Source organism: Heteronotia binoei, chromosome 6 (genome assembly GCF_032191835.1).
Source record: "Heteronotia binoei isolate CCM8104 ecotype False Entrance Well chromosome 6, APGP_CSIRO_Hbin_v1, whole genome shotgun sequence".
Taxonomy (NCBI): domain Eukaryota; kingdom Metazoa; phylum Chordata; class Lepidosauria; order Squamata; family Gekkonidae; genus Heteronotia; species Heteronotia binoei.
Window position 1 is genome coordinate 12,115,240 of NC_083228.1, and position 14,596 is coordinate 12,129,835.

A 14,596-nucleotide genomic window follows, 5' to 3' on the forward strand; every position below is an offset into this window, starting at 1 on the left:
GCAAGGGAAGATCTTGCCTCACCTGTTATATTTCTTTGAGGGGGTGAACAAACATGTGGACAAAGGAGACCCGATAGATGTTGTTTACCTTGACTTCCAGAAAGCTTTTGATAAAGTTCCTCATCAAAGGCTCCTTAGAAAGCTTGAGAGTCATGGAGTAAAAGGACAGGTCCTCTTGTGGATCAAAAACTGGCTGAGTAATAGGAAGCAGAGAGTGAGTATAAATGGGCAGTCTTCGCAGTGGAGGATGGTAAGCAGTGGGGTGCTGCAGGGCTCGGTACTGGGTCCCATGCTCTTTAACTTGTTCATAAATGATTTAGAGTTGGGAGTGAGCAGTGAAGTGGCCAAGTTTGCGGATGACACTAAATTGTTCAGGGTGGTGAGAACCAGAGAGGATTGTGAGGCACTTCAAAGGGATCTGTTGAGGCTGGGTAAGTGGGCGTCAACGTGGCAGATGCGGTTCAATGTGGCCAAGTGCAAAGTAATAATAAATAAATAAATAAATAAATAAATAAATAATTTTATTTCTATCCCGCCCTCCCCGCCTAGGCGGCTCAGGGTGGCTAACAACATTTCAAACAATTAACATAGATAGATAAAACTTTAAATTTAACAATTAAAATTTTTAAACATAAAAACCAGTCAATTAAATTAAAATACATAGTTCAAATTGTATTAAATGTATCTGGCAGCAATAAAATTGTTTGGCGCTGGTTCTGCCAGTTTAAGTGGTTCCATGATCGTATTATGGATGGCGGCTCTTTATTCCAAGCAACTCAGCAGTTGGTATCAGTATAAGTTTGTCTGAAAAGGGCGGTCTTGCAGGCCCTGCGGAACTGGTCAAGGTTCCGCAGGGCCCGCACTTCCTCCGGAAGCTGGTTCCACAGTGCAGGAGTCGCGGCTGAAAAGGCCCGTGTTCTGGTATTTTTAAGTTTGACCTCTCTCGGTCCAGGGATGGTCATTTTGTTTTTACCCACTGACCTCAGTGCCCTCTGGGGTTCATGTGGGGAGAGACAGTCCCTTAGGTAGGCTGGTCCTCGGCCATATAGGGCTTTAAAGGTAATAACCAACACTTTGTACTGGACTTGGTAGGTAATTGGCAGCCAGTGCAGTTCGCGCAGCCCCGGCCGTATGTGCTCCCATTTCGAGAGCCCCAATAGTAGCCTGGCCGACGCGTTCTGCACCAGCTGCAGCTTCCGGGTCCGGCACAGAGGTAGCCCCAAGTAGAGGGCATTACAGTAGTCCAATCTTGAGGTGACCGTTGCATGGATCACTGTTGCGAGGTCGCGACGTTCCAGAAAGGGGGCCAACTGCCTCGCCCGCTTCAGGTGGAAGAATGCTGACTTGGCAGTGGCTGCTATCTGGGCCTCCATTGATAATGAAGGCTCCAGTAAAACGCCCAAACTCTTTACCTGGTGTGCTGGTTTCAATGGTGCGCCGTCGAAGGTTGGGAGAGCTATTTCCCCTCCTAGAGGGCCGCGACCCACACAAAGGACCTCTGTCTTCTCTGGGTTCAACTTCAGCCCGCTCAATCTGAGTCTCGTCGCTACAGCCTGCAAAGCCCAATCCAGGTTCCCTGGGGCGGAGCCGGGCCGGCCGTCCATTAGCAGATAGAGCTGCACATTGGGACCAAGAATCCCAGCTACAAATACAAGTTGATGGGGTGTGAACTGGCAGAGACTGACCAAGAGAGAGATCTTGGGGTCGTGGTAGATAACTCACTGAAAATGTCAAGACAGTGTGCGTTTGCAATAAAAAAGGCCAACACCATTCTGGGAATTATTAGGAAGGGAATTGAAAACAAATCAGCCAGTATCATAATGCCCCTGTATAAATCGATGGTGCGGTCTCATTTGGAGTACTGTGTGCAGTTCTGGTCGCCGCACCTCAAAAAGGATATTATAGCATTGGAGAAAGTCCAGAAAAGGGCAACTAGAATGATTAAAGGGCTGGAGCACTTTCCCTATGAAGAAAGGTTGAAACGCTTGGGACTCCTTAGCTTGGAGAAACGTCGACGGCGGGGTGACATGATAGAGGTTTACAAGATTATGCATGGGATGGAGAAAGTAGAGAAAGAAGTACTTTTCTCCCTTTCTCACAATACAAGAATTCATGGGCATTCGATGAAATTGCTGAGCAGACAGGTTAAAACGTATAAAAGGAAGTCCTTCTTCACCCAAAGGGTGATTAACATGTGGAATTCACTGCCACAGGAGGTGGTGGCAGCCACAAGTATAGCCACCTTCAAGAGGGGTTTAGATAAAAATATGGAGCACAGGTCCATCAGTGGCTATTAGCCACAGTGTATGTGTGTATATTTAAAAAAAAATTTGCCATTGTGTGACACAGAGTGTTGGACTGGATGGGCCGTTGGCCTGATCCAACATGGCTTCTCTTATGTTCTTATGTGACACAGAGTGTTGGACTGGATGGGCCGTTGGCCTGATCCAACATGGCTTCTCTTATGTTCTTATGTGACACAGAGTGTTGGACTGGATGGGCCGTTGGCCTGATCCAACATGGCTTCTCTTATGTTCTTATGTGACACAGAGTGTTGGACTGGATGGGCCATTGGCCTGATCCAACATGGCTTCTCTTATGTTCTTATGTGACACAGAGTGTTGGACTGGATGGGCCATTGGCCTGATCCAACATGGCTTCTCTTATGTTCTTATGTGACACAGAGTGTTGGACTGGATGGGCCGTTGGCCTGATCCAACATGGCTTCTCTTATGTTCTTTTGTTCCATCCATCCATCCATCCATCCATCCATCCATCCATCCATCCATACATCCATCCATCTATCATCCGTCCGTCTGTCTGTCTGTCTGTCCAATCTATCCGTAGAGAGTTCTGTATGTGTGTGTGTACACACACATACACATAAACATGAACAAGCCGGGGGTTAAGGGTAGTTTAAACTTCACAGGGGCAAAAGTTTTGGAATGGGTCCTATGCAGGGGTCATTTTGTAGGAGAGGTGCCAGAGTTCATTAGCACAACTCTTTTGCACAACTCATTTGCATATGCCACACCCCCCTGGCATCACCGGAAGGTGTACATTATATCAAGCTCTGGTAATGGTCTGTCAGATGCAGGCTGTTATGTTTGGATTATGACTGGGTGGCCTGAGGAAGATCCCAGGGAGAATGTCTTTCAGGGGGTTCTCAGCACCTCCCATGGACCACTTAATTTGAAACGTGCCACAAATGCTGCCTCTGAGCATCTTGTTGCTCTGTGGCACTTCTGATGCAAAGGGCCCTTGCTGGTCATAAGGTCCCTCAAAGACCTGGCCTCATTACCATCTTCAAGGTAGAATTGCCAGGTCCTTCCTGGACACTGGAGGGGGATGAAGGGATGGGGTTGTCAGATCCAGGTTGGGAAACTCTTGGAGATTTGGGGACGGAACCTGGGGAGGATAGGGTCCTCAATGAGGCACAATGCTATAGAATCCACCCTCCAAAGCCGCCATCTTCTTCAGGGGAACTGATCTCTGTAGCCTGAAGATGAGCGGTAAATCCAGGGGCTCCTGGGGACCCACCTAGAGGCTGGCATCCCTATTTTGAGGAGATCTTTCTAGAAGAATTATAGCAATCTGTTAGAGGGGAGGGAAAGCAGCATGGTAGCCTGATCTTTTCAGATCTTGAAACTAGGTTCCAACTCGGGAAATACCTGGGGACTTTGGGGGCAGAGCCAGGAGTCTTTCCCATTCTTTAAATAAATAAATAAATAAATAAATATACAGCAGTACAGATCCCCTGAATGCAGTCTTCATTTCCTCATCCTCTTTTTTTGCCTACTCTGGCAGTTGCACTTCCACTAAATGAAATGGAAATTTGTCATGTACCCACGAGTTCCCTTGTCAGGCTTTGGGAGCATTTTCAAGCATGGCATTTTTAAAAGGACACACACCAGGCCTGTAGCCAGAAATATTTGGGTGGGGGGGAGGACACGGCATAAAATTTTGTGTGGGGGCCGTGGGGGCTTGGCTGCTTCTTCCAGCGACTAGCTCCCCCAGCCCCAGCTCTCTCTCTCTCATGCTCTCAGGGATGGGAAGAGCCCAGGGAAAGTGGTGATGATGAAAACAGGGCTGTGGGGAGAGTGGGAGAGGCAGGAATGGGGTGGGAACTGCTTAGGGAGAGCAACAGCAGCAAAAACGAGGCTGCGGGGAGAGCTGGAGAGGCAGAAATGGGGTGGAAAGAGCCTGGGGAGAGCGGCAGCGGCGAGAGTGGTGAGGAAATGAGGGGGCATACAGGTGGAAGGGGGGGTTAGGTGGAGGGGCCTAGTCCCCCCCCCATAGCTACGGGCCTGACACACACTCACAAAGTGAGGACCTGGGGACTGGAAAGCCTTCTTGGGACGTAAGCATTGCCAGTACATGGATGGAAGACCTGCATGGAAGACACTGCAGAGGAAGGCATTGGCACATCACCTTCTGCTTCTCACTTGCCTTGAAGGCCCCTTGTTGGAGTTGTTGGGATGTAACCAGGGGTCATTTCTTAGAAAAAAGAGGTGCCAGAGCTCATTAGCACAACTCATTTGCATATGCCACACACCCCTGACATCACCAGAAGGTGCACTAAATTATATCAGCTCAGCATCTACCTTAAAATGCTTCTTGAATTAGAATTGTCATCATAAAACCTTACTCCCATCATACTGATTAAATGACTTTTTCGTATGAGGCCACAGTGGCATGAGGAAGATTTCCATAGGTCTGCTTTACAGGTTTTGGTTATTTCTCAATTTTTTTTGTTGGGGAAAATATTAGAAAGTTTGTCAAATCTTAAGAGTTCAGAAAAATTCTCACAGGGGGTTTGAACAATGGAGCCAGAAGCAACTATTTACCGGGGGGGGGGTTAAGAAAGAAAGAGCACAATAAAATTTAGAGGTTCTGTCAAGCAGACGGATTCAATGACGTGTTGAGGTTGATACAAAGACTATGTTTATTGATAGACCGTTACTTTGGCTCAAGCCTTGGCTTGAGAAGAATGAAACCAATACATTGATACACAAGTTTTAAGATACACTTCAAAGGGATTCCTACGGGGGGGGGAAGCAAGGGGAGCGTTCACACATAAGCATCAAAACTACATACATTCCCAGGGCGTTATCAGACATTTGGCCTTGCATCGCCCAGATGGTGCTTCTTCCCGCAAGAGGATTCATGGGAAGGTGCTGATTGCTTTGGTCTCTGTAATTAACAGTCATAAAACAAAGAGGGGCCAAGGAAGGATAATAAACTAGCAGCATTTGGTTCAGTGTGATCTTACCCAGGCCTGCTTGTGACAGGCTAGAACCCCATCAGTTATTGATCAGAATTAGTCGTGCTTGACAGGTTCCAGAGCTCTGCTCCTGTGAGCTCCTGTCCAAAATGAGGCCTGGATGTAACTGTTTGGATTCTCTGTGTGAAATATGAGAGAATTTTTAAGGATCCTGCTCGGGTGAAATAGCAAAGGAATCTGACGCAATGAAAAATGAATTCTGATAATAAGAACAAATATTTGGGGAATGGAAAGGGGTGCTCCACAGAGCTCTAGGCTGAAGCTGAATCCCTCCTAAAATAACATTCAGGACCAATTTGACAGTATCTGCTCAAGCAAAACCTTGTTGAGATTTTGAGGGAAGCTAAAATCGTTTTCGATAAGACGAGCAGGATTCCTCCTGGGATCTTTACATAACCCTGTAAAAATATAATGGGGGTGGGGGTGGGGGTGGGGAAGAACCTCAGTATGGTGTAAAGATTATATCTGTGCCCATCTCTTGGTACGGGGGGAAACACGCCATTGGTATCCACCACTTCGTTCCTTAATAAATGGGATTATTGCTTTAGCATGCAACTCTTCTTGCTTCTTTGTAGGAACCTCTAATTTTCCATGTATTGAATTTGCCATGAAGAGGAAGCTGTCCATTCTTATCGGGTGGATTTACTTTACAATTTATATTGCCCCTCTGTGTCTGAAGGCACACAACACAACGTGCACATTAAGAACCGAGTATGTTACATCACACAATAAAGTCCTTAAGTCTCATAAAGCTTAACACCGTAATTTACTGATATGGCCTTAACGGTCAGGAACACGGGTCAAGGGAAAAGGACAAAAGATCCAAAACAATCCTCCATAGAATTGGGTAAAAAGGGAGAGTCACATCTGGGAAACCAGATTTTTGGATAACTAATGTAATAAGTGGTTTTATAAAGGTAAAGGTAGCTCCCTGGGCAAGCGCCACCCGTTTCCAACTCAGGGGTGATGTCGCATCATGATGTTTTCACAGCAGACTTTTTACGGGGTAGTTTGCCATTGCCTTTCCCAGTCATCTACCCTTTCCCCCCAGCAAGCTGGGTAATTTTACCAACCTCGAAAGGATGGAAGGCTGAGTCAATCTTGAGCCAGCTACCTGAACCCAGCTTCCACCGGGATTGAACTCAGATTGTGAGCAGAGATAGATGAGTACTGCAATTAAGATATTTTGAAAAGGGAAGAAGAGGATCCCCCCCCCCCGACTGACTACTTCAAACAAGTGATTACTAAGGCAAATCTTATTTTCAGTACCTCAACTTTTTAAGCTACGATAATTGCACTTGCTACTAACTAGGAATATTCCTAAATATTCAACCTCAAAAGAGGACATTTTCATCTGGCTTTTTTTAAAGAGCCCAAAAGAGGACACACAAACACAAATGGCATTGCCCGTAAAAAGAGGACATCTGGGAATCTTAAATGGTAACAACTCTATATAAGTCTTGAGTACTACTATATCACACAAGTACCACTTAGGCTTGCCAATCCCCAGGTCCCAGTGGGGGTTCTTCCGCTTTCCCAGGCTCCTTTCCACCCCCAGTCAGCTGGCCGACAGGGGGAAGCCTCACCCCCAGAGGACCATGTGCCTTTCCACCTCCTGAGGCTTCAGTCTCCGATTGAAAGGCTTCCTCTTGGGATGGTGTGTCTGTATTACTTTGAAGAAGTTGGCAGCAACTCGTGAGTAGAGAGGTCAATCCCTCACTTCAGAGTCACCAGAAACGGGGTGGTGGGGGGGGGGGAGGGAAATGTCTGCTGAGCACTTCATTATTCCCTATGTGGAGATCGATTCTCATAGGGTATAATGAGGAATTGTTCTGGAGGTTTCGGGGGCTCTGGGGGAGCTGTGGTTTGAGGTAGAGGCACCAAATTTTCATTATAGTATTTAGTGCCTCTCCCCAAAGTACCCCCAAGGGTTCAAAACGATTGGACCAGGGGGTCCAATTCTATGAGCCTCAAAAGAAGGTGTCCCTATCCTTCATTATTTTCTATGGAAAGAAGACATTTTAAAAAGTGTGCTGTCCCTTTAAATGTGATAGCCAGAACTCCTTTGGAGTTCAGTTATGCTTGTCACACCCTTGTTCCTGGCTCCGCCTCCAATGTCTCCTGGCTCCACCCCCAAAGTCTCCTGACTCCACCCCCAAAGTCCCCAGATATTTCTTCAATTGGACTTGGCAACCCTAGTACCACTATATCACATTAACTTTGCCCTTTGAATGACTTGTGCCAAGGTGAGGGTAGTAACCCTCTGTCTCTCCGTTATCATGTTGAAGTTCTAAAAGCTGTACCTTACTTCTCTTATCTCTCCTCTGTGTCTTCAGCTTTCACAACTGGCCAAGCGGTCCGCTAACCACAGGGCAGCCCACCATTTCAAAAGGCAAGGGAGCCGGACTGTTTACCTCACTTGCATCCTGGCAACAGAGATCAGAGCACTGTGACATCATCAGTGGGACCAGCACAGTTGATGAAGCAAGCTGTCATTGGGCTTTTCTGGCTACATGGACTTTCTTCTGGGATAAGAGGGCTGGTTGGCATCAGACTTCAGGACCAGGAGGCAACATAAAGGAAAAAAAAATTAAAAAGGAAAACACTATAATATGACCTCCACAGAGAGTTTTCAAGGCAAGGGGCGAACAGATGTGGTTTACTATCCTGTGCCTTTGTGTAGTGACCTGGGGCTTCGTTGGTAGCCTCCTATCCAAGTACTAATCAGAGGATGAGAAAGAAAGGTATGTTTGGAGAGTAGGGTTTCTGAATAATAGTGGGACAGCATGCATTTTTTTAAAAGGTCAAACCAATGGTCAAAGAAATCCTTGCCCCTAAGTGCTTAAGATTAAATGTTGTCTGAAGTCTCCAAGAGATTTCAAATCCTGGCACTGGGGTTTGGTGTAGTGGTTAGGTATGCGGACTCTTATCTGGGAGAACCGGGTTTGATTCCCCACTCCTCCACTTGCAGCTGCTGGAATGGCCTTGGGTGAAACATAGCTCTCGTAGGAGTTGTCCTTGAAAGGGCAGCTGCTGTGGGAGCCCTCTCAGCCCCACCCACCTCACAGGGTGTCTGTTGTGGGGGGAGAAGATATGGGAGATTGTAAGCCGCTCTGAGTCTCTGATTCAGAGAGAAAAGCGGGGTATAAATCTGCAGTCTTCTTCTTCATTGGGGAGGGACGGTGGCTCAGTGGTAGAGCCTCTGCTTGGTAAGCAGAAGGTCCCAGGTTCAATCCCTGGCATCTCCAAAAAAAGGGTCCAGGCAAATAAGTGTGAAAAACCTCAGCTTGAGACTCTGGTGAGCTGCTGCCAGTCTGAGTAGACAAGACTGACTTTGATGGACCGAGGGTTTGATTCAGTATAAGGCAGCTTCATATGTTCGTATGTTCTCGCCTCAGGCCTCATTTTAGTTTAATTTAATTTTTGGACATATATCCTGCCCTGTCCTGCAAATGGGCTCAGGGCGACTTACAACAGTAAAATTGAACAGAACTAAAAACAAAATATTACAAAATCAGGAGCAGCACAGTAAACAATCTTACAGGCTCCATTGTTCAAACCCCCTGTGAGAATTTTGCTAAACTCTTAAGATTTGACAAACTTTCTCATATTTCCCCCCACAAAAAATGGGGAACAACCAAAGCATATAAAGCAGACAGATGGAAATCTTCCTCATGCCACTGTGGCCACAGAGGAGAAAGTACATTAAATAGTATGATGGGAGTAAGGTTTTATTAGGACAATTATAATTCATGAAGCATTTTAAGGTAGATGCTGAGCTGAGCCTGTCGAGGTTCAGTAGACTGTAAAGCAGGAGGAAAACTGTCAGGAAGAGAAAGAAAGAAAACTCATGCTGCAGGGGACAGTTTGGTGTGAGAGCCAGTTTGGTGTAGTGGTTAAATGCACAGACTTTTATCTGGGAGAACTCGGTTTGATTCCCCACTCCTCCACTTGCACCAGCTGGAATGGCCTTGGGTCAGCTATAGCTTTCACAGGAGTTGTCCTTGAAAGGGCACCTGCTGTGACAGCTTTCTCAGCCCCACCTACCTCACAGGGTGTCTGCTGTGGGGGAGGAAGGTAAAGGAGATTGTGAGCCGCTCTGAGACTCTTCGCAGTGGAGGGCAGGATATAAATCCAATATCTTCATCCACCTCACAGGGTGTCTGTTGTGGGGGGGCGGGGAAGGTAAAGGAGATTGTGAGCTGCTCTGAGACTCTTCAGAGTGGAGGGCGGGATAAAAATCCAATATCTTCATCTACCTCACAGGGTGTCTGTTGTGGGGGAGGAAGGTAAAGGAGATTGTGAGCCGCTCTGAGACTCTTCAGAGTGGAGGGCAGGATATAAATCCAATATCTTCATCCACCTCACAGGGTGTCTGTTGTGGGGGGGGGGAGGTAAAGGATATTGTGAGCTGCTCTGAGACTCTTCGGAGTGGAGGGCGGGATATAAATCCAATATCTTCATCTACCTCACAGCATGTCTGTTGTGGGGGGGGGAGGTAAAGGAGATTGTGAGCCGCTCTGAGACTCTTCGGAGTGGAGGGCGGGATTAAATCCAATATCTTCATCTTCCTCACAGGGTGTCTGTTGTGGGGGGGGGGGAAGGTAAAGGAGATTGTGAGCCGCTCTGAGATGCTTTGGAGTGGAGGGCGGGATATAAATCCAATATCTTCATCTACCCACAGGGTGTCTGTTGTGGGGGGGGGGGGGGGGCGGAAGGTAAAGGAGATTGTGACCGCTCTGAGATTCAGAGTATAGGGTGGGATATAAATCCAATATCTTCTTCTTCTTCTACACCTTCTGATGAAGCCAGGGTGGGTGGTATATGCAAATGAGTCGTGCTAATGAGCTCTGGCACCTTTTTTTTTTTTTTTTTTTTTTTACAAAATGACCCCTGCCTAGCCTGAGCCAGACCCCTTCCTCACATTCTTGAACTGGCATGGTCCTTCTTGAACGATATCTTTCCTAGCAAATGGCAAGGCAGCTAGCTCTGCCAACAGCAAGAACGCTGCATTCGGAAAGAGAGGCATGGCTTATCTGAAGTTTTCCAGGTTTGAATTTGCAATTACGCTCGCTTACCAACTCGAAGAACAGAGTCAGGCAAAAATAAATAAATAAATAAATCCACGGTACAGTATTTATCTTCTCTGCATGCAGCAGACAGTCTGGGCGTCGGATTTTGATTCCGTCTTCATCATTCAACATCGCTGCACTGCGTTAAGTGAGCCTGTCTCATTTTTGAGTGCTTTCTGCCTCCCTGGGTCGAGGAGCTGTTAGCATGCCGGCGGAGCTTCCATCAGGAATCAGAAGCAGGTTAATATGTGACACTGATCTCCCTCCCACTCGGGGATGTCGAGAAAATGGGTCGAGGTTCACTAGACTGCAAAGCAGGAGAAAAATTGTCAAGGAACACAAAGGAAGACTTGTGCTGCAGGGGGGGGGGGCAGCTTCACATGCTCGGAGTGCCGGCAAAGGGAAGACAGTAAACAGGGTGTTTTTACACTGACAGTTTGTGACTCTCTATCACCGCATTGGAAACTCACCTTTTACATTACCTAACGTTCTCGCAACTGTTTTGCATCGCTGCTTCTTGAAGCATCTACATTTGTTTCGGTGAGATGAGTTCCGGAGCTGCTGCTGCAACGTTTTTCTCGACACTAGTTTTCGATCCGGTCTTTACAGGCGTTTCAACTTGTATTGTAGATGTTTTCATGCGTTTTAAAAGACTCTCCAAAAGCCACCACAAAGTGCAGTAATTTGCATGAGAACTGACAGCACTTGAAATGTTTACATATCGTTGCTTGCTTCATCTAGTCATTTAAATTTGTACTGTTTTGCAGTGTTGACACGATTTCCAAGCAATTGTATACAGTTAACTAAGCACTGGTATTCCGGCTCTGAATCATGGGTTTTATACCGTCTATGGCTCCGAATCGTGGGTTTTATACCGTCATCACCTGCGACTACCTTGAGCGCTTTCATCAGCGCTGCCTTCGCACCATCCTCAACATCCACTGGAGTGACTTTGTGACCAACACTGAAGTCCTCAAGAGGGCAGAGGTTACAAGCATCGAAGCACTGCTGTTGAAGACGCAGCTGCGCTGGGCAGGGCATATTTCTAGGATGGAAAACCACCGCCTTTCCAAGATTGCTCTGTATGGCGAACTTTCCACTGGCCATCGAAATAGAGGGGCACCAAAGAAGAGGTACAAGACTCCTTGAAGAAATCCCTTGGCACCTGTCGCATCAACCATCACCAGTGGTCTGACCTAGCCTCAGATCACAAAGCATGGAAAGCACACCATCCACCAGGCTGTCTCTTCCTTGAGAACGCACGCATAGGCTGGTCTTGAGGACAAAAAGGAGATTGAGGAAGATCGCACTGCTACAGCATCAACCCCAAATCAGACTTTTCCTGCAGCCACTGTGGCCGGATCTGCCCATATTGGTCTTGTCAGCCACCAGCGAGCCTGCAGCAGACGTGGACTACTGCACCCTTCTTAAATCTTCGTTCGCGAAGTCAAGCCGAGAGAGAGGTATTCCGGCTGCCCTCTGATCAGAAACCTCCCCCCCCCAAAAAAAAAACCCCCACTTGAAACGCTTAAATGTAAAAGGAAAATAAAGGGGAACAGTGGCAGGCGATTTGAAGACTCTAAAACTCTGGATCAAACTGAATGTAAAAACACCCAATTTAGGCCAAATTTCACACCGGTTCTATCAAGGAAAGGCAGGTGACCGGATTCCGAGTCATACCTATGCTGTGGCTGTGTTTTTATGATAATGATCAAAACCTGCTTAAGACAGGAACCATTTTGAACAGCTGAGCTATTTTTTGTTATTATGATATCATGATTCCGTATCATGTCCTGTAAGCTGCCCTGAGCCTGCCTCGGCGGGGAGGGCAGGGTATAAATAAAATTTACTTACTTACTACTTACTTTTGCTGGCAACCAGAGAGCTCACAGGGAGCTCAGTCCACAGGTAAGGCTGCCAAGCTCCCCAAAGAGTCCCATTGGCGTGTGTCGTCCCCAGCATAATGATGTCACCCAGAAGGGACATCGTCATGCCAGGGATATTGTGCTGAGGACACTCTAGGTCTCACGTGAAAAGCTCTATGGTACCATAGAGTTTACCATGAATCCTAGAGTATTTCTGATGTGACGGGCTGGTCCGGCCCGTGGAGCAAAGAGGCATCCTAGGTCCAACAGAGCACATGAGAGGCCATTTGAGGCTCTGCTTTGACTGAAAGATTCGGCCGTGAAGAGGGTTTATTTTAAGCATCTCGACGTGCCAGGACTCGCTTCATGAAAATGACACCCCTTTCGCTTGATCGCTGCTGCACAAAGATATCTGGCTCTCGAGGTTGTCAGAGACTGACAGGACTTCTGCTTAATGACTTTTCTTCTTCTGCGTGTGCATCAGATATGATGCCTGATGTGCTGACACTGGGGGCTTGCGCTTGCTGTCGTAGAACAATGCCTCTGAAGGGCATTAATATATTAAAATAGATCCCTCGGGCAGGGTGAGCATTGGCATATCTTGAGGTAAGGGAGCTGCCAAGGTCCAGGGCTTTTGGTGGGGCCCCATGCACTGACTTCCTGCTGCCCCACCCCCGCTTTCTTGCAAGGACTCTGCCATCCATGCTCATAGCAGTACGCACCACCAGCATCATCAGGGATGGACTTGTGAGTTGTTGCAGGCCTCTGTGAGTGCAGGTGGGGTAGGGTTGCCAAGTCCGACTCAAGAAATATCTGGGGACATTGGGGGTGGAGCCAGGAGACTTTGGGGGTGGAGCCAGGAGCAAGGGTGTGACAAGCACGATCAAATTCCAAAGGGAGTTCTGGCCATCACATCTAAAGGGACCACATGCCTTTTAAATGCCTTCCCTCCATTTGGTAATAATGAAGAATAGGAGCACCTTCTTTGGGGACTCATAGAATTGGGTCCCCTGGTCCAATCCTTTGAAACTTGGAGAGGTTCTGAATGCTACGCTGAAAATTTGGTGCCTCTAACTCAGAAAAACAGTCCCCTCCCCCCAGAGCTCCAGATACTCGTGGATCAATTCTCCATTATACCTTATCTGTCTCCACAGGGAATAATGGAGTGCCCAGCAGACATTTCCCTCCGCCCCCACCACTTTCTGATGACCTGGAAGCAGGGGGAGGGCCTCCAAACCAAGGGATCCCCTGCCCTTGCCTGGGGATTGGCAACCCTCAGATGATAAGAGGTCTCATAAGGGAATGGGGGAAGGATGTGCACCTATGTGGATCAAGTGGTGGGAAGAAGAAGAAGCAGAACTGCAGATTTATATCCCACCCTTCTCTCTGAATCAGAGACTTAGAGCGGCTTACAATCTCCTCTATCTCCTCCCCCCACAACAGACACCCTGTGAGGCGGTTGAGAGGACTCTTACAGAAGCTGCCCTTTCAAGGACAACCTCTGCTAGAGCTATGGCTGACCCAAGGCCATTCCAGCAGCTGCAAGTGGAGGAGTGGGGAATCGAACCCGGTTCTCCCAGGTAAGAGTCCACGCACTTAACCACTATACCAAACTGGCTCTCACACCAAACTGGCTGAGTCATGAGGAAGTATTAGAACAGACTGGCAATACTTCTTGCTTATTCCTCTAAGACTAAAAGCACCATAAAGCAAGCTAGATGGTAGGATTGCCAAGTCCCTCCATTGCTGCGGAGGGGGACTTGTTCCTCACACATGCTTTGCACGGGCAGTGTGATGACATCACCTGGAAATGATGTCATCATGCTGGGGACATTGCACCAAGGATGATCTAGGACTTGTGGTAAAACTCTGCATTACCATAGAGTTTTACCGTGATTCCTAGAGTGTCGCACTAGAAATACTCTAGGATTCATGGTAAAACTCTATAGTATCATAGAGTGTTAGTGTGAGTCCTGGATTGTCCCTGGTGCAACGTCCCTGGTGTGATGATGTCACTTCCAGGTGACATCATTGCACTGGGTTTGGCACGCAGTGATGGGACTCTTCAGCGGTGGGGATCCCCTCGATGGCCTGCTCCTTGTCGACGGGTTGGGACCCCCAGGGTGGAGGATCCCCCACCCTTGTCAACACTACTAGATAGCTAGGACAATACCAGTCACCTTCCTGTCTGCTCTGCTTTCACTCACCCTCTTTAACCAGTTGAATGTAATCTGTCTGCTTTATCTGTCTGCTTTGTATAGGGTTGCCAAGACATTTTTCATGTGCACATAGCACGCACAGTGCGATAGCATCACTTGTGTTTCAAAAAGACTGAAGAAGAAGATATTGGATTTATATCCCGCCCTCCACTCCGA